General features: G+C 39.5%; 1 protein-coding gene across 21 annotated transcripts in view; it reads right to left on the bottom strand.

Annotated features, from left to right (window-relative positions):
• WDPCP (WD repeat containing planar cell polarity effector) overlaps nt 1-26596 on the bottom strand; it is a 720444-nt gene that overhangs the window by 193657 nt on the left and 500191 nt on the right. The gene's annotated exons all lie outside the window — the stretch shown is intronic.

Below are 26596 nucleotides of genomic sequence, written 5' to 3'. Positions count from 1 at the left end.
CCTTAAGTATAACTTTCAAGAATAAACAACCCCAAGTAGACACTGCTGACTATGATAGCTTAGAAAATATGTTGCCTCTTCTGGTTAGTACCTCCTGTATTTGCCTGAATCCCTCTCAGCTATAGAAATCAAAAGGCAATTGTGTTTATTTTGTGAATGAAGAGTGTCTTGTACTAGGAAGCTTATTGATTCATTATATATTCAGTGGAGGTGGGATATACTAAGGAAGAGGTCAGAGGATTAGCAAATTGTACTATTTGTCCATGCATTCACTGCAGTTTTGCATTTGTCCCCATTCCATTGTAACTATCTGGCAATACTAATTATCCATATATATATATATATATATATTTTTTTTTTTTTTTTTTTTTTTTGAGATGGAGTCTCGTTCCGTCGCCAGGCTGGAGTGCAGTGGCATGATCTCGGCTCACTGCAACCTCCACCTCCCTGATTCAAGTGATTCTCCTGCCTCAGCCTCCCAAGTAGCTGGGAGTAGGCGCGCACCACCATGTCCAGCTAAGTTTTGTATTTTTAGTAGAGATGGGGTTTCACCATATTGGCCGGGATGGTCTCGATCTCTTGACCTCGTGATCCGCCTGCCTCCCAAAGTGCTGGGATTACAGGCGTGAGCCACTGTGCCTGGCCCCATCTTCTTTTTTTTAAATACAGGGTCTCACTCTGTCACCCAGGCTGGAGTGCAGTGGTGCAATCATCGCCTTGACCTCCTGGGCTCAGGTGATCTTCCCACTTCAGCCCCACCAAGTAGCTGGGACTACAGGTGCATGCCACTATGCCCAGCTAATTTTTTGTATTTTTTGTAGAGATGGAGTTTTTGCCATGTTGCCCAGGCTTGTCTCAAATTCCTGGGCTCAAGCAAACCACCCACCTCAGCGTCCCAAAAGTGCTGGGATTATAGGCCTGAGCCATTGTCATCCATCTTCTTAGGATCAAACTTAAAGGTAAATTCTTACCTTGTGTGCCCCTTTGGTCACATCTAATTCTATAAACTGCCCTTCCTTGAAACCCTTTCCTACCTTGGCTTGCCCTGCTTTCCTTAATTTTTTGTTTTCCCTTCCTTAGATGTGTTCTTCTTAGTCTCGTTTGCTACTTCATTTTTCTCTGCCTCCCCAGGAAATCAGTATTCTATGATCCTCTTTTATTTCTACCCACTCTCTCCAATCTCCTCAATAACCTTACCACACCCAGGGCATTGCTTATCAATTATCAGTGGCTTACAAATCTACACCTCTGGGATCCATCTCTTCCCTGATCTCCAAATTATTGTTTCAAGGCACCTCAAAGTTAACATGTCTAACATGTTCACTGAAACATCAATTTGGCAATCATAGAGGGCAAACTGAAATTGGAGAGTGAAATTAAGGGGGATAAGTTAGGATGTGCTCTTCTTTCTAGGTGAGAGGTAATGATAGACAGTAGATGGTAATGATACATGGTAAAATTAAAAAACTGACATTGGCATCTGGCAGCATGGTGAAACAGAAATAGCAAAAGGAGACTCCCAACTAGGTTGTTTATAAAATACTTAGTTAAAGTAAATCATAGGACTATGAAAAGTAAGTAAATACCAAGGGGGCCATATCCTCCATAAAAAAATAACCGATTAAACAAAATCCCTTGATAGAAATCAGAGTAAGGATCACTCAGCAGACAACAAATAAGGGGGAAAAACAGGGCAGAACTACTTACAGGGCCATCATCCTTAGGAGATAAGCCTGAACAAAACTCAAGTTAAAGGTGATAATCTCAGACTGTTGATTAAGCCAAGTACAAGAGCTAAACCCAAGAATTCTGATTAAGCCAGGGGCTAAAAGAGACCCAGGTTAGTAGTGCCTCTAACTTTCACAGAAACAAACAAGTTCATGTCCGGATTAAAGCCTTTCTAATAGAGGCCCTCAATGAATTTTTAACATAAATTAACATAAATTAAAATCAAACAAGTATGAGTTCATAATCAAAAACACAAGAAAACAAGGCACTATAACTAAAAATTAGAAAAATAACAAATTTAGATCTCCATGGATTTCAAATAATTGAATTATTAAAGTAGGCATATAAAATAATTCAATATAAAATATTTAAAGAAATGAGGGAGTCATGAAAATAAGCAGGTAATATGATACAATAAAGAATAATTAGGTTACTATTTTAAAGAATAAAACAGAACTTTTGGAAATAAAAATCTAATTATTGAAGTTAAATAATTTGATTTTTTTGTTTGTTTTGGACTGGGTCTTGCTCTGTTACCCAAGCTGGAGTACAATGGCGTGATTATAGCTCATGCAACCTCAACCTCATAAGTACCTCGAGTGTCTTAGAAGACCTTGAGTCTCCTAAGCAGCTGTGACTACAAGCATGTGCCACGTACTGGGGTAATACTTTTTTTTTTTTTTTGTAGAAATGAGGTCTCATTATGTTGCCCAGGCTGGTTTCGAATCCATGAGCTCGAGTGATCTTCCTGCCTCAGCCTCCCAAAATGCTGGGACTACAGGTGTGAGCCACTGTGCTCAGTCAATTTGACACATTTGAAGAAAGAATTGGTGAAATAAAAGTGCATAAATTATGTATAAATCAGGAATTACACAGAATGTTGCACAGAGGAAAAAGATTAAAAATATAAAGAGAGGCTGAGCAAATTAGAGACAATGAAAAAGTCTAATATGACTACACAGGGAATTAAGTTAATGGCTAAGAATTTCCAGAGATGATAAATGATATGAGACAATCAACACAAAAGAAACAAGGTATATCAGGCAGGAGATATAAAAGGGAAATTTAAAATATCCACATTTGTAATGGAAATGCAGAACTGAACAAAAAAAGAAAATTAGGCTGGGCGCCTATAATCCCAGCACTCTGGGAGGCTGAGATGGGTTTATCACTTGAGGCTAAAAGTTCAAGACCAGTCTGGGCAACATAGTAAAACCCCACCTCTACTAAAAATACAAAAATGAGCCAGATGTGGTGGTGGGTGCCTGTATTCCCAGCTACTCAGGAGGCTGAGGCACAAGAATTGCTTGAACCTGGGAGGCAGATGTTGCAGTGAGCTGAGATTGTGCCACTGCCTTCCAGCCTGGGCAAGAGAGTGAGTCTCTGCCTCAAAATAAATAAATAAAAATAAAAGAAAGAAAACTAAAAGCTTCCAGAAAAGAAATAAAAGGCATCTATTAATAAATAGGAAGAGAGGAAGTCAAACTATCTCCCTTCTCAGATGATATGATTCTATACCTACAAAATCCTATAGTCTCTGCCCAAAGACTCCTAGATCTGATAAACAGCTTTGGCAAAGTTGCAGGATACAAAATTAGTGCAAAATGAATTGCATTTCTATACACCAATAATGTCCAAGCTGAGAGCCAAATCAAGAATGAATTCCATTCACAATAGCCACAAAAAGAATAAAATATGCAGGAATACAGCTAACCAGGGAGGTGAAAGATCTCTACAATGAGAATTACAAAACACTGTGGAAAGAAATTAGAGATGACATAAACAATTGGAAAACCATTTCATGCTCATGGATAATAAGAATCAATACTGTTAAAATGGCCATACTACAGATTCAATGTTATTCCTATCCAACTACTACTGACATTTTTCACAGAACTAGAAAAACCGTATATTTATATGGAACCAGGCCAGGCATGGTGGCTCATACCTGTAATCCCAGCACTACTTAAAAAAACAATACAAAACATTAGCTGGGCGTGGTGGCGGGCACCTGTAATCCCAGTTACTTGGGAAGCTGAGGCAGAAGAATCACTTGAATCTGGGAGGCAGAAGTTGCAGTGAGCTGAGATCGCACCATTGCACTCCAGCCTGGGCAACAAAAGTGAAACTACATCTCAAAAAAAAAAAAAAAAATTTATATGGAACCAAAAAAAGCCTGAACACCCAAAGCAATTCTAAGCAAAAGGAACAAAGTTGGAGGCATCAGGTTATGCACTTCGAACTCCTACAAAGCTACAGTAAACAAAGCAGCATGGTACTGGTACAAAAACAGACACATAAACCAATGGAACAGATTAGAGAACTTAGAAATAAAGCCAAACACCTGCAACCAACCATCTGATCTTTGACAAGATAGACAATAGCAGCAATGGGGAAATGACTTCCTATTTAATAAATGGTGCTGGAATAACTGGATAGTCGTATACAGATGATTGAAACTAGGCCCCTTCCTTTCACTGTATACAAAAATCAACTCAAGATGAATTACAGACTTAAATGTAAAACCCAAAACTATAAAAACCTTAGAAGAAAACCTAGGAAATATCATTATGGACAAAGGCCCTGGCAAAGAGGTCGTGACAGAGACTCCACAAGCAATTGCAACAAAAACAAAAAATTGATGAATGGGAAGACCAATTAAACTAAAGAACTTCTGCATAGCAAAATAAACTATCAAAAAAGTAAACAGAGAACCTACAGAATGGGAGAAAATATTCACAAACTATGCATTTGGCAAAGGTCTAATATCCAGAATCTATAAAGAATTTAAACAAATTAACAGGCAAAAAACTTAAAACCCCATTAAAAATGGGGAAAGAACATGAACAGACACTTCTCAAAATAAGACACTCAGCCACCAAGCATATCGAAAAATCCTCAGCATCACTAATCGTTAGAGAAATGTGAATCAAAACCACAATGAGATACTATCTCATACCAGTCAGAATGGCTATTATTAAAAAGTCAGAAAACAACAGATGCTGGCAAGGGTGCAGAGAAAAAAGAACACTTATACACTGCTAGTGGCAATGTAAATTAGTTCAGCCACTGTGGAAAGCAGTTTGGAGATTTCTCAAAGAACTTAAAACAGAACTACTATTCAACCCAGCAATCCCATTACTGAGTATATACCCAAAGGAATATAAATTGTTCTAACATAAAGATATGCGACGTGTATGTTCATCACAGCACTATTCACAATAGGAAGGACATGGAATCAACCTAGATGCTCATCAGTGGTTGACAGGATAAAGAAAATGTGGTATATATACACCATGGAATACTATGCTGTCATATAAAAGAAAGAGATTGTCCTTTGCAGCAACATGGGTGGAGTTGGTGGCCACTATCCTAAGAGAATTAATACAGGACCAAAAAACCAAATACCACATGTTCTGTCTTATAAGTGGGAACTCAACACTGAGTACACAGGGACACAAAGAAGGTAACAGTAGATACCAAGGCCTACTTGAGGCTGGAGTGTGGGAGGAGGGTGAATTGAAAAAGTACCTATCGAATACTATGCTCATTAGTAGCATAGTTATTCTGGGTGATGAAATAAGCTGTACACCAGACCTCCATGACATGCAATTTACCCTTGTAAGAAACTGGCTGATGTACCCTTGAACCTAAAAGTGCAAGAAAAAAAGAATAACTTATACATAAAGTTTAAAAAAAGAAAAAGCTGCCAGAGAGAAGACATATCTTCTAAAAAGGAACTACAAATAGACTGACCCTAGACTTCTCATTGGCAACAATGGGAGGTAGAAGACAGAAAATATCTTCAAATTATAGAGGAAAAATAAGCATCAAGTCTTTGAGGAGAGACTCCTCCAATTTGTCGATTTTTGCTTTTGTTGCAATTGCTTGTGGAGTCTTTGTCATGATGTCTTTGCCAGAGCCTATGTCCAGAACAATATTTCCTAGGTTTTCTTCTAAGGGTTTTATAGTTGTAGGTTTTACATTTAAGTCTCTAATCCATCTTGAGTTAATTTTTGTATACAGTGAAAGAAGGGGCCTAGTTTCAATCTTCTGTATATACAAAAATTCTAAACTTGAATGTACTTAATAAAATAGGCTCAAAAATGTATAAAGCAAAACATGAATAGAATTAAAACAAATGATCAGACTACCATCACTGTGTGAGACTAAGGGTTATCTCTAAATTTTTGCTAGTCTAAGCAGTGAGAAAATTAGAAAGAAATAGGAGTCTTAAACAACATAATTACAAAGTTATATTTATTGGATACATAAACTTAAATCAGAGAACCACTTCCTGGGTTCACGCCATTCTCCTGCCTCAGCCTCCCAAGTAGCTGGGACTACAGGGGCCCACTACCAAGCCTGGCTAATTTTTTGTATTTTTAGTAGAGATAGGGTTTCACTGTGTTAGCCAGGATGGTCTCCATCTCCTGACCTCGTGATCTGCCCGCTTCAACCTCCCAAAGTGCTGGGATTACAGGCCACTGTGCCTGGCCCAGAGAACCTTAAATCTTAAATCAGAGAATACACATTCTTCTCAAGCACAAATGGAATATCTACAAAATTATATTATGTAGTAAGTAAAAAAGCATGTCTCAATACATTTTAAACATTATAATTAATCCATCAACAATGTAATTAAGTTTGACAAAAAGATAAGCAATATATTCACATGTACTTAGAAATGAAGTCATTAGTCAAAGAAGAAATCATAATAGAAATTTTAAAATACTTAAATAAATGCTAATACTATAAAAAACACTTGAGCAAATGAGGTATTTGAAGGGAAATCTATAGCCTAACGTGCTTATATTGAAAAGAAGGTTAAAAATTGATAAACTAAATATCCAACTTAATAATTTAAAAAAACAATAGCAGAATAATCTCAAGAAGGCAGTGGAATAACATGTTTGAAGTACTGGAAGGAAGAAACACACAAAAAATTTTATATGCAGCAAAGACTCTTTCACAAATGAAGGTGTAATAAAGACATTTGCAGGAAGAAACTAAGAAAATTTATCACAAGTAGAACTACACCATAAGAAAGACTAAAAGAAGCTCTTTAGGCTAAAATAAACGCTAGATGGAAATGCAGATCTTCAAGAAAGAATGAAAAGTAGGAGAAATGGTAAATACCTGGGCAAATATAAAGAACTCCATTACCTTTATTTAATATACACTAGTCTGTTGAAAGCAAAAATTATAACATTTTGTGAGGGTTGTAACATGTAGGTTATGTATATGGCAACAATAGCATAAAGGATGGGGTAAGGTGGGTAAATGAACTGATTCAGTTCATTGCAAGATTTCTACATTTTCCGTGAAGTGGACTGCATGAAGATTTCTACATTTTAATTCTAAGTGGACTATAGAACAGTAAGGATATAAATATAACCCTTACAGCAACCACTAAAAAAACAGTGCAAGTAGGTATGACTGAAAAAGCAAATAAATAAAAAAATCTGGAAAATATTAAAATAAGCCAAAGAAGGAAGGAAAAGTGGAGTGAAGAAACAAAAATTAGTAAAAATTAGTACAAACAGAAAACAAAATGACAGACTGAATTCCAACTACATCCATAATTACATTAAATGTTAATGAACTGAACATTCCAATTAAAAGACAAAGACTGTCATAAAAGAGCAAGAACCAAATGTATGCTGTTTGTAAGAAGTCCACTATAAATATACAAACACAGATAGTTTGAAAGTACATAAATAGAAAAATGTAAATATGAAAAGGCTAGAATGGCAATAATTATCAGATATAATATACGTTAAAAAACAGTATTAAAGGAGGGACATTTCATAATGATAAAAACACCAATTCATCAGGAAGACCCAACAATCATGAGTGTGAGTGTCTTAAATATATGAAACAAAAAAAGGTGACAGAAATAAAGAAGACAATTATATTAACAATTGCTTTTAGCACACCTCAATCAGCAAGTTAAACAAATGGAAAGTTAAACAAATAAAGTAATAGATGATCTCTATATTCATGTAACTGATATTATAGAACAATATCAGTCTGAAGTACTGAAGTGTGTCTCTATTATCAGAGTGTATATATATATATATATATACATTTTGATATGTACTTTGTGTGTGTATAGACATATATATACACTCTGTGTGTGTGTGTGTGTGTGTATCCATCCACATGAGAGCTCCCTATTGATTCTGTTACTTTGCTGATTTATTTCCTCATTTTTGTCATTCTGACCCATCTTAGACTGAAAATGTTATGTGCAAATTAACTAGTGGTTTGCTTTTGTCTGTTTCTCCTTATATCTCCTACAATTTCTGCTTCATGAAGATTCCTATCATTTTATTTGGTACACGGATATAACTTTTTTTTATTATGAAAGGTAGCTCACAGCATTGTAGAATGACTTTCTTTGTTCTGTTTAATAATCTGTGGCATAATTCTGTCTTGTTATACAGTATATAACAATCCCTGCTTAGTTTGTATTTTTTGCCATATGGCAAGTTTGCTTTACTTTTTAAAAAATTGTTTTGATTTCGTATTTGTTTTGTATTTAGGAATGTTTACATTTTTATAAACTCAAGTATGTAGAATTAATGTAATTCTCTTGAGCTCCTTTTTCTTTACTTCTATTGTCTTCTTTTTACACATCACTTTACTGAGGTATTATTGACACACAAAAAGCTGTACATATTTAATGTATACAACTTGATTAATTTGGAGGGAAGTAGACACCACTGAAGCTATTACTGAGAGGTGAAGCTGGCTGGGTTTCTGGGTTGGGTGGGGACTTGGAGAACTTTTCTGTCTAGCTAAAGGATTGTAAATGCACCAATCAGCACTCTGTGTCTAGCTAATCAGGTAGGGGGCTTGGAGAACTTTTCTGTCTAGCTAAAGGGTTGTGAACGCACCAGTCATCACTCTGTCAAAATGGACCAATCAGCTCTCTGTAAAATGGACCAATCAGCACTCTGTAAAATGGACCAATCAGCAGGATGTGGGTGGGCCCAGATAAGGGAATAAAAGCAGGCCACCCGAGCCAGCAGTGGCAACACGCTCGGGTCCCCTTCCACGCTGTGGAAGCTTTGTTCTTTCGCTCTTCACAATAAATCTTGCTGCTGCTCACTCTTTGGGTCCACGCCACCTTTATGAGCTGTAACACTCACTGCGAAGGTCTGCAGCTTCACTCCTGAAGTCCGTGAGACCACAAATCCACCGGGAGGAACAAACAACTGTGGACGTGCCGCCTTTAAGAGCTGTAACACTCACTGCGAAGGTCTGCGGCTTCACTCCTGAAGTCAGCGAGACCATGAACCCACCAGAAGAAAAAAGTCTGGACATGTCCGAACATCAGAAGGAACAAACTCCGGACACACCATCTTTAAGAACTGTAATACTCACCGTGAGAGTCCACAGCTTCATTCTTGAAGTCAGCGAGACCAAGAACCCACCAATTCCAGACACATTTTGGCGACCCAGATGGGACCATCACCTATCACCAAGAGGTTAGACTATTGCCTATCGCTAAGCGGTGAGTACCATCGAACCCCTTTCGCTTGCTATTCTTTCCTATTTTTCCTTAGAATTAGGGGGCTAAATACTGGACATCTGTCGACCAGTTAAAAGCTACTAGTGCGGCTGCCAGACTAAAGATACGGGTGTCAGGCTTTCTGGGAAAGGGCTCTCTAACAATCCCTGACTCTTCAGAGTTTGGAGCGTTGGTTTGCCTGGAACCAGCTTCCGCTTTTCCTGTACTTCTGGCTGAGCCCAGGGTCGACAGAGAGGAAAGCCATTCAGCTCCTGGGTCCCAACAACAAGTTGGTTGAACCTGTGGCCATGAGTGGAACTCTCAAAGTCATGTCGCCCAAGCGAGACTTGCCTATCTATTCTATCTACCCCGACCCTTGCCCCCTGGGTCCTAATGCCTGCCAGACAAACTTCCTCTTGCCTCTCTTCTCCAGGCTAGTCCTGCTTCTAAAAACCACTCCCTGTCTCTGGTGCTTTTCTAGTTTCTCCTATAAGAATGATTTCTAGTATAAATTTGGGATTCTGTTAACTTCTGTAGGCACCCGGGCTCACCAATCAGAAAGACGTAATTTTTGCCCAAAGCCCCATCGTAGGGGGACTATCTGGAATTTTAGGATCCCTCCTCGGACTAGCAGGCCTAACAAAAGCTATTCCTGAAGCTAGAATATGGGGAGCCTCAGAAATTGTATCCTTCCTATTCATGTAAGTGAGGACAAAAGGTGTCACTCTTCCAACCCTGGAGATCCCTTCCCTCCCTCAGGGTATGGCCCTCCACTTCATTTTTGGGGCATAACATCTTTATAGAACATAGGTAAGGTCCCAATACCAACAGGTGAATGCTTAGGACTCTAATGGGTTTTCGAGAATGTGTCGGTAAGGGCCAATAAATCCGATTTTTCTCGGTCTTCTTTGTGGTCTAGGAGGACAGGCAAGGGTGCAGGTTTTCAAGAATGCGTTGGTAAGGGCCACTAAATCCGACCTTTCTCAGTCCCCCTTGTGGTCTGGGAGGAAAACTAGTATTTTTGCTGCTGCGTCAGTGAGCACAACTATTCCGATCAGCAGGGTCCAGGGACTGTTGCGGGTTCGTGGGTGGGGTAGAAACAAAACAAACCAAAACCACAGGCAGTTTTGTCTTTCAGGTGGGAAACACTCAGGCATCAACAGGCTCACCTTTGAAATGCATCCTAAGCCATTGGGACCAATTTGACCCACAAACCCTGAAAAAGAGGCGGCTTATTTTTTTCTGCACTACAGCCTGGCCCCAATATTCTCTCTCTGATGGGGAAAAATGGCCACCTGAGGGAAGTATAAATTACAATACTATCCTGCAGCTTGACCTTTTCTGTAAGAGGGAAGGCAAATGGAGTGAAATACCTTATGTCCAAACTTTCTTTTCATTGAAGAATACACGACTATGCAAAGCTTGCAATTTACATCCCCCAGGAGGACCTTTCAGCTTACCCCCATATCCTAGCCTCCCTATAGCTCCCCCTCCTATTAATGATAAGCCTCCTCTAATCTCCCTCACCCAGAAGGAAATAAGCAAAGAAATCTCCAAAGGACCACAAAACCCCCCGGGCTATCGGTTACATCCCCTTCAAGCTGTAGGGGAAGGGGAATTTGGCCCAACCCAGGTACATGTCCCCTTCTCCCTCTCTGACTTAAAGCAGATCAAGGCACACCTGGGGAAGTTTTCAGATGATCCTGATAGGTACACAGATGTCCTACAGGGTCTAGGGCAAATCTTCTATCTCACTTGGAAACATGTCATGCTATTGTTAGATCAAACCCTGGCCTTTAATGAAAAGAATGCGGCTTTAGCTGCAGCCCAAGAGTTTAGAGATATCTGGAATCTTAGTCAAGTAAATGATAAAATGACAGCCAAAGAAAGGGAAAATTCCCTACTGGTCAGCAAGCTGTCCCCAGTATGGATCCCCACTGGGACCTCAACTCAGATCATAGGGACTGGAGTCACAAACATCTGTTGACCTGTGTTCTAGAAGGACTAAGGAGAATTAGGAAAAAGCCCATGAATTATTCAATGATGTCCACCATAACTCAGGGAAAGGAAGAAAATCTTTCTGCTTTTGTCAAGTGGCTACAGGAGGCCTTAAGAAAATATACTCCCCTGTCACCCAAATCATTCGAGGGTCAATTGATTCTAAAAGATAAGTTTATTACCCAATCAGCTGCAGATATCAGGAGAAAGCTCCAAAAGCAAGCCCCGGGCCCTAAACAAAATCTGGAGGCATTATTAAACCTGGCAACCTTGGTGTTCTATAATAGGGATGAAGAGGAACAGACCCAAAAGGAAAAGCAAGATCAGAGAAATGCTGCAGCCTTAGTCATGGCCCTCAGACAAACAAACCTTGGTGGTTCAGAGAGGACAGAAAATGGAGCAGGCCAATCATCTGGTAGGGCTTGTTATCAGTGTGGTTTACAAGGACACTTTAAAAAAGATTGTCCAACGAGAAACAAGCCACCCCCTCGCCCATGTCCACTATGCTGAGGCAATCACTGGAAGGCACAGTGCCCCAGAGTGCAATGGTTCTCTGGGCCAGAAAAAAGCCCCCAACCAGATGATCCAACAATAGGACTGAGGGTGCCTGGGGAAAGCACCAGCTCATGTCATCACCCTCACTGAGCCTCAGGTATGGTTAACCACTGAGGGCCAGAAAATTGACTTCCTCCTGGACACTGGTGTGGCCTTCTCAGTGTTAATCTTCTGTCCCAGATGACTGTCCTCAAGGTCCGTTACTGTCCGAGAAATCCTGGGACAGCCTGTAACCAGGTATTTGTCCCACCTCCTCAGTTGTAATTGATAGACTTTGCTCTTTTCACATGCCTTTCTTGTTATGCCTGAAAGTCCCATACCTTTATTAGGGAGGGACATATTAGCCAAAGCTGGAGCTATTAGCTACATGAATATGGGGAACAAGTTACCCATTTGTTGCCCCTTACTTGAAGAGGAAATCAACCCTGAAGTCTGGGCATTGGAAGGAACAAACTGAAGCTCCAGCTTTAAGCCTCCCCACAAGACAAAACTTCTCTTTATATGTCAGAGAGAGAGCATGGATAGCTCTTGGAGTCCTTACTCAGACTCGTGGGACAACCCCACAACCAGTGGCATACCTAAGTAAGGAAATTGATGTAGTAGCAAAAGGTTAACCTCACTGTTTACGGGTAGTTGCGGCAGTGGCTGTCTTAGTGTCAGAGGCTATCAAAATAGTACAAGGAAAGGATCTCACTGTCTGGACAACTCATGATGTAAATGGCATAGTAGGTGCCAAAAAAAGTTTATGGCTATCGGACAACCACCTACTTAGATACCAGGCGCTACTCCTTGAGGGACTGGTGCTTCAAATACATATGTGAGTGGCCCTCAACCCTGCCACTTTTCTCCCAGAGGATGGGGAACCAGTCGAGCATGACTGCCAACAAATTATAGTCCAGACTTATGCCGCCCGAGATGATCTCTTGGAGGTCCCCTTGGCTAATCCTGACCTTAACCTATATGTTGATGGAGGTTCATTTGTGGAGAGTGGGATGCAAAGGGCAGGTTATGCCATAGTTAGTAATGTAACTGTACTTGAAAGTAAGCCTCTTCCCCCAGGGACCAGCACCCAGTTAGCAGAACTAGTGGCACTTACCCGAGCCTTAGAACTGGGAAAGGGAAAGACCAGCAGAAAGGAAAGAGAGAAAGAGACAGAGAGGGGTAGGGATAGACAAAGAGGGAGTCAGAAAGAAAGAAAGAGACAAAGTCAAAAAAGGAAAGAGAGAAAAAGACAGAGAGAGAGAGAGGAAGAGACAGAGAGACAGAGAGAGAGAGGAAGAGACAGAGAGACAGAGAGAGAGAGAGAAAGATAGGAAGTCAAAGAGAAGGAGACAGAGAGACAGAAAGTCAGAAAGAGAGAGAGAGGAAGGAACAGAAGAAAGTCAGAGAGAGAAAGGAAGAGACAGACAAAGAGGGAGTCAGAAAGAGAGAGACGAAGATGTCAAAGAGAAAGAGAGATGGAAGTAGTAAAGAAAAAACAGTGTACCCTATTCCTTTAAAAGCCAGGGTAAATTTAAAACCTCTAATTGATAATTGAAGGTCTTCTCTGTAACCCTGTAACAACACTCCAATACCACCTTGTTGTCAGTGTGAACAAGGGCGTAGCCTGAAAGCACTGAGGCCACTGACAACCCATAGCCTTCCTATCAAAAATCCTTAACCTAGCAGGTTTCCTAACAGGGAATCTAAATCTTAATTAATTACCATACAAAGTTCTGACCAAATCTGGGCGGAACTCCCTTCAGGACAGGATGATAGATGGTTCCTCCCAGGCGATTAAGGGAAAAAGACACAATGGGTATTCAGTAAGTGATAAGGAAACTCTTGTAGAAGCAGAGTTAGGAAAATTGCCTAATAATTGATCTGCTCAAACCTGCGAGTTGTTTGCACTCAGCCAAATCCTAAAGTACTTACAGAATCAGGAAGGAGCCATCTATACCAATTCTAATATGGACTGAACAAGGTTTTATTAATAGCAAAGAAAAATTAAAATCCCAAACTTAAAAGGTTTTCAACTAAAGTTTGCTAAAACTTAACAGTGTAACATGCATTATCCTACTACCACACACTCTCAAAGGATTTCTCAGACAGTTTGCAAGAAATAACTACATCTATCCTTACTCTACAATCCCAAATAGACTCTTTGGCAGCAGTGACTCTCCAAAACCCCTGAGGCCTAGACCTCCTCACTGCTGAGAAAGGAGGACTTTGCACCTTCTTAGGGGAAGAATGTTGCTTTTACACTAACCAGTCAGGGATAGTATGAGATATTGCCCGGCGTTTACAGGAAAAGGCTTCTGAAATCAGATGCTTTTCAAACTCTTATACCAACCTCTGGAGTTGGGCAACATGTCTTCTCCCCTTTCTAGGTCCCAAAACACCCATCTTAGTATTATTTGCCTTCAGGCCCTGTATTTTTAACCTCCTTATCAAATTTGTTTCCTCTAGAATCGAGGCCATCAAGCTACAGATGGTCTTACAAATGGAACCCCAAATGAGTTCGACTAACAACTTCTACCGAGGACCCCCGGACCAACCCTCTGGCCCTTCCACTGGCCTAGAGTTCCCCTCTGAAGGACACTACAACTGCAGGGTCCCTTCTTCGCGCCTATCCAGCAGGAAGTAGCTAGAGTGGTCATCGGCCAAATTCTCAACAGCAGTTGGGATGTCCTGTTTAGAGAGGGGATTGAGAGGTGAAGCCAGCTGGGCTTCTGGGTTGGTTGGGGACTTGGAGAACTTCTCTGTCCAGCTAAAGGATTGTAAATGCACCAATCAGCACTCTGTGTCTAGCTAACTGGGTAGGGGACTTGGAGAACTTTTCTGTCTAGCTAAAGGATTGTAAATGCACCAATCAGCATTCTGTGTCTAACTAAAGGTTTGTAAACACACCAATAAGCACTCTGTCAAAACGGACCAGTCAGCTCTCTGTAAAATGGACCAATCAGCTCTCTGTAAAATGGACCAATCAGCAGGATGTGGGTGGGCCCAGATAAGGGAATAAAAGCAGGCCACCCGAGCCAGCAGCGGCAACCTGCTCGGGTCCCCTTCCACGCTGTGGAAGCTTTGTTCTTTCGCTCTTCACAATAAATCTTGCAGCTGCTCACTCTTTGGGTCCACGCCACCTTTATGAGCTGTAACATTCACCACGAAGGTCTGCAGCTTCACTCCTGAAGTCCATGAGACCACAAATCCACTGGGAGGAACAAACAACTGTGGACGTGCCGCCTTTAAGAGCTGTAACACTCACTGCGAAGGTCTGTGGCTTCACTCCTGAAGTCAGCGAGACCAAGAACCCACCAGAAGGAAGAAAGTCCAGACACATCTGAACATCAGAAGGAACAAATTCTGGACACACCATCTTTAAGAACTGTAACACTCACTGCAAGGGTCCTTGGTTTCATTCTTGAAGTCAGTGAGACGAAGAACCCACCAATTCCAGACACATTACCACACTCAATGCCATAAACATATCTATCACTTTCAAAAATTTCCTCTTATTCTGTTTTCTAATTTTTACTTTTTCTTTTTGACACAGGGTCTCACTCTGTCACCCAGGCTGGAGTACAGCAGTCATGGCTCACTGCAGCCTGAAACTCCTGGGCTCAGGTGATTCTCCCACCTCAGCCTCCTGAGTAGGCTGGGGCTACAGGTACATACCACTGTGCCTGGCCAATTTTTTGTATCTTTTGTAGAAATGGGGTTTTCTCATGTTGCCAGGCTGGTCTTGAACTCCTGGGTCAAGCCATCTGCTGGCCTTGGCCTCCCAAAGTGCTACAGGAATGAGCCACCATGCCTGGCCCTCTTAATTTGTTTACTTTCATGATAAGAACACTTAAAATGTACCCTATTAGCAAATTTTTAAGTATATAGTACAGTATTTGTTAATGATAGGTATTACGCTGTACGTTAGATCTCTAGGTCTTACTCATCTTGCATATCTGAAACTTTGTGCTCTTTGACTAACACATGTTGTTCCCTCTCCCACTGGCCGTGGCAATAACTATTCTACTCCATGTTTCTATGAGACTGACTTTAGATTCCTCATATGAGTGGAATAAGTCATATTTGTCCTCTGTTCCTGGCCTATTTTACTCAGCAAAATGTGCTCTGGGTTCATCCATGTTATAGTTTCCTTTATTTTATAAGGCAAAATGATACTCTATTTATGTACATACCACACTTTTTTTTGCAAGTACATTGCTTTTATTGATTATACTGCAATATAAGTGAATGATACAGATGATATTAATAGAATTTTGTAAGTATTTGAATTCTATTTAATTCTGCTACAAATTAGAGATTGACTGATCCTCATAGAACTTCCTAATTTGCCTTGTAAATGAAGTTGGTAGTCTGAATTTTATTATTCTGGTTTTGTATATCAATGTTTCTCAATTTTCCTAATGTAGTGGCTTCTTATTATATGTAAAACTTATATTTCTCTGATGACTAATGATGTTGAACATTGTTCATGTGCTACCTAGACATCCATATTTTTTCTTTGGTAATGTGTCTCTTCAAATCTTCTGTCCATTTTTTATTGAGTTATCTTACTGTTAAGTTGTAAGAATTCTTTATATACGCTGGATACAATACTCTAATCAGATACTGTTTTATCAGACACATATATTGAGAATATTCTCAGTTTGTAGCTTCCATTTTCATTTTCTTAATGGTGTCTTTTGAAGAGCAGAAGCTTCCAATTTTGATGAAGATCTGTCTATTTTATTCTTTATTTTTTCCTTATTTGATTTTGTAGAGACGGGGTCTCACTATGCTGTCCAGACTGATCTGGAACTCCTGGCCTCAGGTGATCCTCCCACCTTAGCTTCCCAAAGCACTGAGATTACAGGTACAACCACACTCGACCTATTTTTTCCATGTTATATCTAAGAAATCTTTACACCAAAATCATTAATGTTTATCTTCTATCCACTTTTCCTGAAGGTCTACAGTTTCACCTCTTATATTTAGGCTTTACCCATTTCAAGTACATTTTGTATTGGTATGAGAACACGATTTTTTATTTTTTTTGGCCCACACAGATATCCGATTGTTTTAGCACCATTTATTGAAAAGATTACTCATCTGATGACTAAGCTCTGATTTCTTTTATCTTGCCCAAATTCCTATATAAGGGGTCTGGGGAGTCATGCCCTACAAACCAAAAATTCTCATCAGATGGGTTTTATTTAACTCTGTATATCATGACTTACTTTCCAATCTGACTCTGGCATAACAAGGAAGAAAATCAAAATGTTTTACCCCAAAATATATTTCCTTGTCATACCTTGAAATTGCCATGCAAAGTCTCTTGTGGGAAAAATTCACATTCTGTAGAGAATCCCCTTTCCCTTTTCCCCTTTGTTTTCCTTCCTTCCTTTTCAGATCCAGGAGATAATCAACTAAGAGCTAGGGACATGTTTAAGTCCACTAAGAAACATTTTACAACCTGTTCTCTCTGAAGTCTGCTATCTGAGAGCTTCCGCTACACAATAAAACTTGGTCACCCCAATCCTTTATCTTAACCTGAACATTTCCTTTCTGTTGATCCCATGTCTTCAGATAAACTCAACCAATTGTCAACTAGAAAATGTTTAAATTTATCTATAGCCCGGAAGCCCCTGCTTTTGAGTTGTCCCGCCTTTCTGAACCAAACCAATATATTTCTTAAATGTATTTGATTAAGTCTCATGCCTCCCTAAAATATATAAAAGCAAGCTGCACTCTGACCACTTTGGGCACATGTCCTCAGGACCTCCCAAGGGCTGTGTCATGGGCCATGTTCACTCATATTTGGCTCAGAATAAATCTCTTAAAATATTTTACAGAGTTTGACTCTTTTCGACAACACATTCAACATAGAATTATCTTGACAAGTTAATAAAAACCCACTTGTAATAAGTTTTGAAATCAGGAAGGGGAAATATACAAACTTTGTTCTTTTTCAAGATTGTTGGGGGCACTTTGTAATTTCATATGAATTCATAGATTGGCTTTCCCTATTTTTGAGAAAACAAAAAACACATCCACTGGAATTCTGGGAGGGGTACCATCAAATTTGTACATTACTTTGTTTACAATTGCCGGCTTAACAATACCAAGTCTTTTATCTGTGAACATGGAGTGTCTTTACTTTTATTTAAGTCTTAATTTCTTTCAGGAATGTATTATAGCTTTCAGTGTTTATTTCTTTCACCTTGTGAACCCCGAATATCTAACTGAGACAGGTCTCAGTTAATTTAGAAAGTTTATTCTGCCAGAGTTGACGATGCGTGCCTGTGACACAGCATCGGGAGGTTCTGATATGTGCCCAAGGTGGTCAGAGAACAGTTTGGTTTCATACATTTTAGGGAGACATGTGACATCAATCAACATATGTGAGATGAACATTGGTTCAGTCCAGAAAGGCAGGACAACTTGAAGCAAAGGTGGGACAACTGGAGATGGGGAGGGGACATTCAGGTCATAAGTAGACAAGAGACAAATGGTTGCATTCTTTTGAGCTTGATTAGCCTCTCCAAAGGAGGCAATCAGATATGCATTTATCTTAGTGAGTAGAGTGAGTAGTAGGACGCTGGTTTGCCCTAAGCAGTTCCCAGCTTGACTTTTCCCTTTAGCTTAGTGAGTTTGGGGCCCCAAGATTTATTTTCCTTTCACAATCTCCTTGGTTATAGTTATTGCTAGTGTGAAATGAAAGTAAATCTTGGGACCCAAACTCACTAAGCCAAAGGGAAAAGTCAAGTTGGAAACTGAGTCACACAAACCTGCCTCCAATTTTATTCCTAAATAGGGCAGATACAAAGATTTTTAAAAGCTATAGACCTCCTTCACAATTTGCCCATGAGGAAATTTCTTGTGGGCCCCAAGATCTTTACCCTAAAACAGTTCTGTTGACTTTTACCCTGACAACGTAAATTGATAGCTTATCTTCACAGGGAAGGGACAAAGGACATGACTCAAAGTCATCCCTCTGCCCACCTGAGACAAATGCATATCTGATTGCTTCCTCTGCTCTATGTTTATCTTATTTAAAAAATGCAGATTTAATGAGCTAGATGCATAAGTGACTATTCTTCTACCCCTTTCACATGTATATGGGTAATCAAGGACTCAAAAGAATGCAACCCCTTGCCTCTTATCTACCCAAGCCCTTTTAAAATTTCTTCCTCTTTCACCAATACCTGCCCTTTTCCCTTTAAATACTGAAGTCCCCAGACGCTCTTTGGAAAAAGCATGGACCACAGTTTTTCCTGTGAATCTGTATTCTTTCCTGGGCATGTCCTTACCTGTGGCAAATAAACCTCTTAAAATGATTGAGACTCTCCTTGCTCATTTGATTTACACTAGGTAATTTATTCTTTTGGATGCTATTGTAAATAGAGTGAAAGATTTTTTTTTTTTTTTTTTTTTTTGAGACAGGGTGTAGGCTCTGTCACCCAGGCTGGAGTGCAGTGGCACGATCTCAGATCAGTCCAGCCTCAGCCTCCCAGGTTGAAGAGATCCTCCCACATCAGCCTCCCAAGTAGCTGTGATTACAAGCATGCACCACACCTGGCCAGGATTTCTTAATTTCCTTCTTAAACTGTTCATTGCTGGTGTAGAAAAATGCTACTATTTTTGTGTGTTGATCTTGTATTCTGCAACCTTGCTGAATTCATTTATTAGGTCTAATTGTCAGAGGCGTGTGAACCCAGCAACTGCATCTTAAATAGGAACTGGGTAAAAATGAGGCTGAAACCTACTGGGCTGCAACCCAGCAAGTTAAGGCATTCTAAGTCACAGGATGAGATAGGAGATTAGCACAAAATACAGGTCATAAAGACCTTGCTGATAAAACAGGTTGCAGTAAAGGAGTCAGACAAAACCTGCCAAAACCAAAATGGCAACGAGAGTGAGTGACCTCTGGTCATCCTCATTGCTACACTCCCACCAGCGCCATGACAGTTTACAAATGCCATGGCAACATCAGGAAGTTACCCTATATGGTCTAAAAAGAGGAGGCATGAATAATCCACCCTTTGTTTAGCATTTCATCAAGAAATAACCATAAAAATGGGCAACCAGCAGCACTCAAGGCTGCTCTATGGAGTAGCCATTCTTTTATTCCTTTACTTTTTTAATAAACTTGCTTTTACTTTGCACTGCAGACTCACCCTGAATTCTTTCTTGCACAAGATCCAAGAACCCTCTCTTGGGGTCTGGATCAGGACCCCTTTCCTGTAACATAATCGTTTTTATGTGGACTCTCTGGAATTTTCAAAATAGAATCATGTCATTTGCAAATATAGTTTTTCTTCTCTTTTTCCAATTTAGGTGCTATTTCTTTCTTTTACCTAATTGCTCTGACTAGCAGTTCTAGAACAATATTGACTAGTAGTGGTGAAAGCGAACATCCTTATTCTGTTCCCAATCTTAGGCGGAAAGCATTCAGCCATTGAATATAAGGTTAGCTGTGGGTTTTCCATAAATGGCCTTTATCAGGTTGAGGAAGTTCACCTCTATTCTTAGTTTTCTGAGTGTTTTTAACATGAATGGGTATTGAATGTGGTCGCTTTTCCTGCATCAATTAAGATTATTGTATGGCTTTCCTCCTTGCTTCCACTCATGATTGATAGATTTTCTTACATTGAAACTCCCTTGTATTCCTGTGATAAATCTACCCATTAGGTTATTGATTTCAGATCTCTCCTCTTTTTTTAATTTAATTTTTAGGTAAAATATACATATAAAGTTACCACCTTTACTATTTTTACATGTACAGTTCAGTGCTAATAAATATATTTATATATATCTTTTCCCCTTTTATCCTCCTCCTTACCCTTCCTGGCCTCTGGTAACCACCAGTCTACTCTCTATCTTCATGAGAGTCACTTTTTTTTTTGAAACAGAGTCTCGTTCTGTCACCAGGTTGGAGTGCAGTGGCATGATCTCAGATCACTGCAACCTCCACCTCCCAGGTTCAAGTGATTCTCCTGCCTCAGCCTCCCGAGTGGCTGAGATTACAGGCCTGTGCCACAACGCCCAGCTAATTTTTGTAGTTTTAGTAGAGATGGGGTTTCACCATGTTGGCCAGGATGGGCTCAATCTCTTAACTTCGTGATCCACCCACCTCAGCCTCCCAAAGTGCTGGGATTACAGGCGTGAGCCACCGTGCACAGCCCATGAGAGTCACTTTTTAAGATTCCATTTATGAGTGAGAACATGCAGTATTTGTCTTTCTGTGCTTGGCTTATTTCATTAACATAATGACCTCTATTTCCATCCATGTCATAGCAAGTGACATGATTTCATTTTTTGATGGCCGAATAATATTCCATTGTGTATATATACCACACTTTCTTTATCCATTCATCCATCAATGGGCACTTAGGTTGCTTCCATATTTTGGCTATTGTGAACAGTTCTGTAATAAACATGGGCGGGCAAAAATCTGTTGGATATAGTGATTTCATTTCTTTTGGATATATATGCAGTAGTATATATTTAAAGCAGTAGTAAAATGGCTGAATTATATAGTAGTTCTGTTTTTAGTTTTTTGAGGAACCTCCATTCTGTTCTTCATAGTGGCTATACTAATTTACATTCTCACCACTGGTGTATAAGAATTCCCCTTTATCCACAATCTCACCAGCATCTGTTATTGTTTGTGTTTTGGATACAAGTCGTTTTAACTGGGATAAGATGATAAGTAATTGTGGTTTTGATTTGCATTTCTCTGATTAGTGATGTTGAACAGTTTTTCCACATATATGTTGGCCATTAGTATGTCTTCTTTTGAAAAATGTCTATTCAGATCTTTTGCCCATTTTAAAAAAATAGGATTTTTTTTTTGCTATTATTTGAGCTCCTTATATATTCTGATTATTAATCTCTTGTCAAATGAATAATTTGCAAATATTTTCTCCCATTCTGTGGACTGGCTCTTCACTTTGTTGATCATCTCTTTTGCTGTGCAGAAACTTTTTTGCTTGAGGTAATCTAATTTGTCTTTTTTTGTTTTGGTTACCTGTGCTTTTGAGGTCTTACACAAAATGTCTTCTCAAAAACCAGTATCCCAGAGCCTTTCCCTAATGATACCTTCTAGTAGTTTCATACTTTCAGGTCTTGGGTTTAAGTATTTAATCCATTTTAATTTAATTTTTGTGTATGGTGAGAGATGGGGTCTACTTTCATTGTTCTTCAAAGAGTAATCCAGTCTTCCCAGCATCATTCATTGAAAAGACTCTCCTAGGGCCAGGCACAATGGCCCACGCCCATAATCCCAGCACTTTGGGAGGCCAAGGCAGGTGGATCACCTGAGGTCAGGAGTTTGAGACCAGCCTGGCCAACATGGTGAAACCCTGTCTCTATTAAAGATACAAAAATTAGCCAAGCATGGTGGTGGGTGCGTGTAATTCCAACTACTCCAGAAGCTGAGGCAGGAGAACTACTTGAACCCAGGAGGTGGAGGTTGCAGTGAGCCGAGATCGCACCATTGCATTCCAGCCTGGGCAACAAGAGCAAAACTCCATCTCAAAAAAAAAAAAAAAAAAAAAAAAAAAAAAATATATATATATATATATACACACACACACACACATACATACATATATACACATATATACACATATATATGTGTATATATGTATATATATGGATAATTAGAAAAGACTGTCCTTTCCCCATTGTATGTACTTGGTGTCTGTATTACAAATGACTTGTCTATAAAAGTGTGAATTTATATCAGGGTTCTCTATTCTGTTCCATTGGTTTATGCATCTGTTTTTATACCAGTGCTATGCTGTTTCAGTTACTATGGCTTTGTAGTAAATTTTGAAGTCAGGTAGTGTAATGCCTTCAGCTTTGTTCTTTTTGTTCAGGATTGCTTTGGCTATTCAGGGTCTTCTGTGGTTCCATATACATTTTATAGTTTTTTTTCTATTTTTGTGAAAAATGTCATTGGTATTTTGATAGGGATAACATTGAAGCTGTAAATTGCTTTGGGTAGTATTGTGATTTTAATTATATTAATTCTTCCAATTTACAAGCATGGAATATCTATTTTGTATGTGTGTCTCTTCAATTTCTTTCATCAGAGTTTTATAGTTCTTCTTGTACAGAACTTTCACTTCTTTGGTTATATTGACTCCTAGGTACTTAATTTTTTTTGTAGCTATTATAAATGGGATTGCTTTCCTGATTTCTTATTTTTTTAATTTTTATTTTTTGAGATGGAGTCTCACTCTGTCGCCCAGGCTAAAGGGCAGTGGTGCAATCTCAGCTCACTTCAACCTCTGCCTCCCGGGTTCAAACAATTCTTGTGCCTCAAGTTCCCGAGTAGCTGGACTATAGGCACATGCCATCACGTCCAGCTAATTTTTGTATTTTTAGTAGAGACGGGGTTTCACTGTGTTGGCCAGGCAGGTCTCAAACTTCTGACCTCAAGTGATCCGCCCACCTCTGACTCCCAAAGTGTTGGGATTACAGGCGTGAGCCACCATGCACAGCCTGATTTATTTTTTAGATTGTTTGCTGTTGGTATATACAAGTGCTGCTGATTTTTGTGTGTTAATTTTATATCCTGCAACTTGACTGAATTTGTTTATCAGTTCTAACAGTTTTTTGGTGGGGTCTTCAGGTTTTTCTACATATAGGATCATGTCATCTGCAAACAGGGCTAATTTAACTTCTCCTTTTCCAGTTTGGATGCGCTTTCTCTTTTTTTCTCTTGCCTAATTGCTCTCACCAGGAGTTTCCACATTATGTTGAATAAAAGTGGTGAAAAGTAGGCATCCTTGTCTTTTCCAATCCTTAGAGGAAAAGTCTTCAATTTTTCCCCATTCAGTATGATTTTAGCTGTGGGTTTGTCATAGATGGCCTTTATTATTTTGAGGTATGTTTCTTCTATACTTATTTTGATGAGGGTTTTCAATCATAAAGGTATATTGAATTTTATCAAATGCTTTTTTTTGCCATCTATTGAAATAATCATATGGTTTTTGTTCTTTATTCTGTTAACGTGATATACCATGTTTAGCCTCAGTCACTGGATTTTTACTTAGTCCTTTTGGGAAGCTCATGGTTCTCTTTGTTAGTGTTTCTTACGGGTATACATCTATGTCTTTGCATTGAAGGATTATTCATTCCAGTTTTCTCTGTCCAGCTTGTTTTGCTTTTTATTGAATATATTTGCTTAGCCTATCTTTACTGGTAGGTCACTGCCTCCTTTTTGGCTCAAGGTGGCTCTTTAAGCCCAGGTTCTCCTCAGCTATAGTAAATGATCAGAGTTCTGCCTGTCCCAAATGGTGCGGTCCTAAAGGGATTATCCCAGCAGTATGTGAAGGCTGGCTAGGAGTTCCTGTCCAAGGGAACTGTGAAACATATCTCCTAAAGTGTGGTGCTGCTGAATAACCACTGGGATTTGGCATCTCCTTTGGCCAAGTTACAGAGCAGAGTTTCCAGGGTGGAGGATAGTAGTCCTGCCTACCTACTCTTTGTCTCTGCCTCTCCTAAGGGATATTTCTTCATTTAAGCAGTCATGATGCTTCTTGTGGATTAACACAAGGGCAGGTCTCCTGCCAGGGACCCCAATATAGTGTGACTGCTGGTTGACCACCTCAATCTCACTTCTTCCAGTATAGAAACTGTGAACTGAAGTGAAGATTTTTCCATTCACTTGTTGCCAGGCAGAATGGGAGCGAGGGGTATGATGGATGTGAAAGTCCAATTCTCCTACCATCTGCTCAGAATGTTTCCACTTCTCTGCGGCCCTGGGATCTGTGTCATCCTCATATTTGAGTTCTGGGTTGTTGCTGGTAGAAATCTCAGCGTTGTATATTTATTTCTGGTTTTCTGTGGGAGGGAGAGTTAAGCCAGTTTGCATTTACACTGCCATTTTAAAACCCCAGAAGTTCCTCCTTTTTAAAAATGTAGGCATTTACCACTATAAATTTCCCTGTGAGCATGAATTTTGCTATACCCCATAAGTTTCATTGTTTTCATTTTTAATTTCTGTCAAATTTGACAATGTGCTTTCTTCTGGGACCTCTTAAAAGTCTTTTGTTTAATTTCAACATATTTCTGAATTTTTCAGTTTTCCTTCATTAATTTCTAGGTTCATTCTACTCTGATAGAAACTGTTTTGTATGATTTGTCTTTTTAAATGTATTCAGACTTGTTTATTTTTTAAAGACAGAGTCTCACTCTGTTGCCCAGACTGGAGTGCAGTGGTGTGATCTCGGCGCACTGCAACCTCTGCCTCCCAGGTTCAAGTGATTCTCCTGCCTCAGCCTCCTGAGTAGCTGGGACTACAGGAGCACACCACCATGCCCGGCTAATTTTTGTATTTTTAGTAGAGACAGGGTTTCGCCATATTGGCCAGGCTGGTCTCGAACTCCTGACCTCAGGTGATCCACCCTCCTCGGCCTCCCAAAGTGCTGGGATTACAGGTGTGAGCCACCACGCCCAGCCCCAGACTTGTTTTGTGACCTAATATAGTATCTATCCTGCAGAATGCCCGTGAGAAAAATGTATATTCTGCTGTTGTGGGTAGTGGGTAGTGTATTCTGTTTATGTATCTATTGGGTGTTGTTAGTTTATAGTTGTTCAAACCCTCAATTTCCTTATTGACTTTCTCTCTAGATGTCCCACATCTAGAGAGGTCATCAACTATCAGTGTACAACTTTCTATTCCCTTCAATTCCGTCAATGTTTGCTTCATATATCTTGGTCTCTGCTGTTTGGTGCACACCTGTTAAATATCTAATATCTTCTTGATGCATTTTCTCTTTCATCAATATATGATGTTTTTCTTTGCCTCATGTAATAATTTTTGTCTTAGCATCTATTTTATTTGTTATTAGTATAGCCAACCCATCTCTCTTGGTTACCACTGCATAGAATATATTTTTTCATCCTTTCACTTTGAACCTATTTGTGTCTTTGGATATAAAGTGAGTCACTTCTAGAACACATATGGTTGGATCACGTTGTTTAATCCAGTGATCCCCAACCTTTTTGACAATTTTTCCATGGATGGGGTGGGGAGGGGGTGATAGTTTTGGAACGAAACCATTCCACCTGAGATCATCAGGAATTAGATTCTCGTAAGGAGCATGCAACCTAGATCCCTCGCATGTGCAGTTCACAATAAGGTTCGTGGTCTTATGAGAATCTAATGCTGCCACTGATCTGACTGGAGACAGAGCTCAGGTGGTAATGCTCGATCTCCCACCATTCACTTCCTGCTCTGTGGCCTGGTTCCTAACAGGCCATGGTAACTGGGGATTGGGGACCCTAACCAGGTCCATGGCCTGGGGATTGGGGAGCCCTGATTTAATCTGTTATTTCAATCTTTGCCTTTTAAGTATCAAATTTAATCTATTTACATTTAAATTGATTACCGATAAGAAAGTACATCTACCATTTGCTATGTCTTCCATAACTCATATGTGTTTTGTTATATAATTCTTCCAATACTGCCTTACTTTGCAAATTTTTTCCAGTGTACTATTTTAATCTTCATTGCCTTTTCTGTATATATTTTTAGTTATTTTCTTAGTGGTTACCCTAAGGATTATAATTAATGTACTAAATTTGTAACAATCTAGTTTCAATTCATACCAACGTGGCTTCAATAACATACAAATACTTTGCTTCTCTATAGCTCTATCTACCCTGTTATTATTGTCATAAATTACATGTATATATATTGTATCCCCATTTACATAGGTTTTAATTATTGTTTCATGTATTAATTTTTAAATCATGAAGAAAACTTAAAATCTAAAAATACAGTAGTATTGTCTTTTAATT

Source organism: Pongo abelii, chromosome 12 (genome assembly GCF_028885655.2).
Source record: "Pongo abelii isolate AG06213 chromosome 12, NHGRI_mPonAbe1-v2.0_pri, whole genome shotgun sequence".
Classification (NCBI taxonomy): Eukaryota; Metazoa; Chordata; class Mammalia; order Primates; family Hominidae; genus Pongo; species Pongo abelii.
The sequence above is the reverse complement of the archived record's forward strand: the minus strand, read 5'-3'. Positions and strand labels throughout refer to the sequence as shown.